Genomic DNA, 6000 nt, shown 5'->3' on the forward strand with positions numbered 1-6000 from the left:
GGAGATCGGCTTATATAGCTACAAATCTCATAGAAGAGGAAGTGAAGCTTTTGATAGCTACTCTTAAAAAATGTAAAGATGTGTTTGCAAGGGTTTAAAGACATCGAGCGGACTGTTGAATCCATCGATAAGAATATATGGCCTATCATTAATGGATTGCTCTGAACCTTCATCTTTTTGCACGCGAATAACATCACTCACAATGATGTTCATGGAAGTAATATCTTCCTGCATTTTTTCTTGGGTTGGAGTATATGTGGGCAGATGTGATTGGGATAGTGCAACCTTGTTCCCCATAGAGAACACATTTTTGAAGTTGCCAAATCCTTTCCCATCAACAAGGGAACCCTGGAGCAAGCGATATTGGTGGGTGGCTCCCGAATGTATACCCACAAATCCTCTAGTCTACACGTGCAGTCAAGATATCTACTCCCTTTGAAAATTCATTCGAGAACTCCTGAAATATTTACCTAAGTATGGTGACACTAATTACATTGCTTTCCTCATACACTTTTACGAAGTCCTACGCACTTGTGTATCTCCCAATCCCACCCAGTGCAAGTCCTCACATGATCTCCTCAGCATGTTACAAGGCATTAGGCTTGTTGGTCGTACGCTCCCAGATAGTGCAGGCTTGAGGCCATTCAATGATTAAAATCATACCTTGTAATTTGAGAATGTGTCTATACTTTGCAATGAAACAGTTTTGTCTTGTAGTTTCATGCTATTTTATTCCATAGGTGTTGTCAAAGTGATGAGAGAGATGTGAATTTTAAAATTTTGTATGTTGAACATTGATTGTACCATCAATTGTATTTTTTTAATCAATGTGTATCTGTTCTTTTGATCTAATATTTTATTATTATGTGATTCGACAGGAAATGGCAGCCCCATTCTCTCCTCCCAATGTCGATGGTGAGCTCGACCACGAGGATTCCCAACGCATCTTTAGACAGGAGAGCCTACATTACGGGGCTCAAGACCTCTCCTTATTCTTTGTCGAGAGTATGGAGCCCGAGGGTTTGGAGGGCGAACCAATCATATTGGAGGACGTACGCAAGTGATGTCCCTCGTTTTTTGTGAAAGACGTACTGTTCAGGAGGTCAGGTCGTGCCAAGGCAAAGACACCATTGAAAATCTCATATTTACAACACAAAGGGCTTGTGCGTGTGTTGCTTATACGCTTCATCCAAAAGGAGCACAGTCTACCTAATAATAATCGAGTTACCATGTAAGTCTTCGTGCAAGATATATTAAAGAAGCCCATCCTTTGGACAGATCTTCCTTTCAACACTAGTATCGGACTTGGAAGAGCTAAAGAAAGGGCACAAGTGGATTGTGAGGAGGCAACCCACTTGCACGAAAGAGGCAAGTGGTGCTCCTACCAGATGAGCATGAACAAATTGTTAATATTGTGTCTCATGGGACACTAGCCAGCCAAGAAGAGAGCGTTCTCTCACTACAAGAGAAGGTGGCAGCCGAAGAAGTAGGAGTAGTTGTTTTATTGAAAAAAATTGCTAGATACAAAGCGTGAAATGGTCCAAAGTATACTCCAGTCGCCCGTGTGGCTATCCTCGTGGGTGCATGAATGGGAGCATGTTACAAAAGACGTACACAATGTCTATGGCAAGAGCAGGGCTTAATAAATTTTTGTGCTTTGAGCGAACAAAGTCATAAGAAGACCAATTTCACTCATAGCTACCACTAGATGCCGCGATCGAAATCACCATGGTCGCCACATGTTGTAACTCAACTACGTCTCCTCCATATTCTTTCCACCATACTGGGCCTAAAGAACATTTTATGCTATTAAGAACCCAAGGATCTGCGAAAGTTCCTTCCCTATTGGCATAATCCAGCCTCTATTGGAATGCATCCATGCCATCTTCGCCTGGCAACAACTGCGAGCAGACATTTCTAAAGTCTCTCATTACCTCTTTGTTGTAAGCTTGTCCGTTCATCTGAAACTTTGGATCCAAGAGAAGTGCAGCACCATGCAATGGTCTGTGCATTTGAGCCCATCGTTTCTCCACAAGTTGCACAATTTGTGTTCTCCCCTTGCACTGTAATGGTTGTATTCTTTGGTTTGATGTATCGCCTCAGACATGATCCAATAAACCTTACCAATGACAAACTTATCTGTGTTGACAACCCTTAGTAGTTCCACATAGGGCTTACTAACCCCAACAAGTTTGTCAATGTTCCGCCAAAAGAGAGGAGATTGCACCAAGGACACACATTTTTGAGTTGTGTAATGGTGGCTTGGATACTTGCTAAGCCAAGCCTCCCAACGGTGATCTACAACAGCTTCTGTAAGAGCCACTCGCACTTCAATGAGATTATTCAAAACATAGTATGTTGTAGCGAATTGTGTGGCACATAAAATTTAAAGTGCTTTATTTAGAGACTTGGAGTGAATGTCAATGTTCCGCCAAAAGAGAGGAGATTGCACCAAGGACACACATTTTTGAGCTGCTTCATGGTGGCTTGGATACTTGCTGAGCCAAGCCTCCCAATGGTGATCTGCAACAGTTTCTATAAGATCCGATGAGATTATTCAAAACATAGTATGTTGTAGCGAATTGTGTGGCACATAAAATTTGAAGTGCTTTTTTTCAGATACTTGGAGTGAAATAAAGCATATGTAAATGGATGTTCTTCTATAAACTTGACTACGTGATTGGTGTCAATAAGGAATTATTTTATGAATGATAATTTGCCCATATCCTTTAGGAGTAAATTTAGGGTGTGTGGTGTACATCCAAGCCATGTAATTTTTGAATACTTTTCCATAATGGCTAAACCCACTCCTTTGTAGTTGGAAGCATTTTTGTAACAATAGTTGTCACATTCTTCAATCCACCCAGTCGAGCGATAGCTCGCTCATATACCTTTGTCAAGTAAAGAGATACTTTGTCTTTCATTGAGGTATCAATGGCCTCCAAAAACATTGCACCTTTGGGACCAATTACCATGACATTAATCAATGGTTTTTTTTACAGCTCGTCCATCCGTGGAGTGCTATCGTACAGCCAAATGCTAGAATAAAGTCAAGCACCATTCGCTTAAGAATCGCTTCTATACGGATCTTGACTTTGTCCACATACTCTGTTCGGAGTTTATTATAACCAGGATAAATGAATCCTTTTTTTGTAGTTGACATTAGTGCATCTTTCAAAATAAGATTTCTTATGACATTAAATGGCATTCCACAAGCCATGAAGGCTTGTGTCCACTTTAGATGCAATTGAGAGCATAACATTTGTTCATGAGAACCAAAAGACCCTACATGTATGTGTATATCTTATCCATACTTAGAAGTAGGAGACCCTTCTCAAACAACCAAGTATAGAAGTATTGCAATTTAAAGAACCTTTGGTAACCTTTTAATTGCACATAGAAACTTTTATTTTAATATTTTAAATCAATGTCTTATCTGCCTAGTGAATGATATGTTCCAAAAAATATGAACTAACACTGCATCTATGCACATAGTATAGCTATGATAGATTTTAATCATCAAAGATCACTTTTAGTATCTATTTTAAAACAAATAGAGCTAGGAGTACAGCCTCTAAAATTTAGAATTATGCATTTGCACTAAGACACTATAGCTAAAAAAATAGCTTCTAATGCTTAGAATTATTTATTTATCTATTCTAAAAGAAATAGAGCTAAGAGTATAGCCTCGAATGTTTAGAATTATACATTCACACTAAAACAATACAGATAAGAATATAGCCTTTAATGCTTATAATTATTTATTTATAGTAAAACAATAGAGCTAAAGTATAGCTTCTATTGCTTAGAATTATAGATGATTCAATCTACTTTTTTTATTTATAATGTTTTAACATTAGAAATAATCTATTTTCTTAAGACATTGAAGGATTTTTTAAGTTGACAATTCAACCTTTCTATGTCGGGGGTAACCTGACACTTTGGTGAAGGAATTGTCCCTAAAACACGTAAATTTGGGCTTTTTATACTATTTCAAAATCGATCGATACTGTTTCGATCTTTACATATCGATCAATAGTCTTTCAATCGATATTGTATCAATCCATAGTCTTTCGATCGATAGGTATATAGTAAAATGTTATTTTGAATAAAGATGACATGGCAACGAATAATACGCGTGAATAAATCTTTGAACCGTATTAATCGACCATTATTCACGAATAAAACAAATGTTGAATAATGAATCATGCAACCCTGGATGCAGGTTAGCTTAATCTAGGGAGAACAATATCAATTTTTTAATCATGTATTCTTTGTAGACCACTAGGTACTATTGTACTTAGTGAACAAACCATGCAATAATGGCCGAATAGTTTGATGTTTCCTTATATTGCTAGAGTTTGACTTCACGATAATAGTCAGGAAAGGGACTACTCATCAAAGGGCCGACCATTTGTCTCAAGATCCATAGAGAAGCGCTTCTTGGAGTTGCCAATGACCTGCAAGAGTCATATCTTTTCACCATACAGATGGTAAGGAGGTGGAGCGAACATGTGATTCCATTGCTCACCATTGGTCCTATACAACTTGAAAGGCATTCATCAGTCATTCAACAAACAAGCAGGACGTATAATAAAAATGAAAAATGACTTATTTATTTGCAAGTGACATGTAGAAAAAGCTAAGGGTTATGCAAAAATGACACATTTATAGACATTTCATTATTAAGTGCTATTATGAGCTATGGTCATTTATGCCCGATCCACCAGTATATGCCCAAGCACCATGTTTTCTCGCATGTTTCTGTTTTGACCTGGTTCAACCACCTAAGGGGAGAAACCCGCTTGAAGAACCAAACATTTGCTTGCAGCAACCTACACAAGAGCACTTTTTGTAGGCCCTGTGTTGCCCAGTCTGAACAACACTAAGGCCGGGCAGTGGGTTTAGACGATCGCTGCGGAAATGTGCAAGTGTGTTCATTTTCGAGGGAGGCCGGAGGGTGTCACCCAAAAAGTGGCGGGTCCGAAAAAGGAAATTGAGTTTTTTGGCCAACAAAATGATGTTGGCCGCCGTTTCGTCTGAACCCAGTCTAAAGCTGATTGGCAGGTGCTCACAGCAAACGCGCAGTCTGAATGCGCCGTAAGTGTATTTTGGCGGGAGATTCCCCTTCTCCTTCATCTCGTCAGGATAGGTTTTCTTTCAGTGCCAAATTCAAATCTTTAGAAAGGTTACGGCTCTGCCAGATGGATATGGCACCTGTCGACGTCTGTCTCAAGTCCTCACTCCTCACTGCGGAGTCCTCAGTCTCCCCGCTTGACGGTGCCCCTCCGAGCTCTCCTTTTGTCACCCGTATATTACTACATGTTTGCTTGGCGAGTTGGATGCTCTCGTGCCTTCAACTTCTGGAATCGGGAGACTGCAGCCGTCCCCAATCCTCTACAGCATTCCCATGCGATACTGCAAGGACCCTTGCGCTGGATCTCGGACGGAGCTAGGCAGAGGGCCGGCATTGGAGCGACATGGTCGCATATCATGTCTACCATCACCATCGTTTCTGTGTTGTCTTCTTCCTTCTTCCCTCTGTCATCAGGGGCCGAAACCATAGGGAAGGCTAAATCAAGCTTTTTCACGTGTCTCTCCTTGTCTGCTATGTAGTCTTGCTTTTAAGGGGAGGAAGAGCATGCCAATGCCAGTGTGTAAACTTTAGACTGATCACACATTAGAGGTAAAGTGCTAAGTGGTTATGTTGAACATGTAGATTTGAAGTGATGTCGAAGATTAGTCAAACCTTCGTCGCTAAACAATTCTTCTTGTTCTTTAAAAGAGGAGAAACACTGCTTGGTTATGGATGGCAATGGATTGTCAGAGATACAATCTCTGCGTATAGGACTCCTTTTGAATCTGGGTCTCCACTCGTTCCAAAGGAAGAAATCATTGACAATGTTTTTGATGACCGTTCTTGTAGCAAGAGTTGGTATGTATCATGATTGTATCATGGTTTGTCAGCAATAGTCGCGATAATAGTTACGGATATATATC

The sequence above is a fragment of the Adiantum capillus-veneris genome, chromosome 10 (genome assembly GCF_014529385.1).
Source record: "Adiantum capillus-veneris isolate H3 chromosome 10, ASM1452938v2, whole genome shotgun sequence".
In the NCBI taxonomy this organism is placed as follows: Eukaryota; Viridiplantae; Streptophyta; class Polypodiopsida; order Polypodiales; family Pteridaceae; genus Adiantum; species Adiantum capillus-veneris.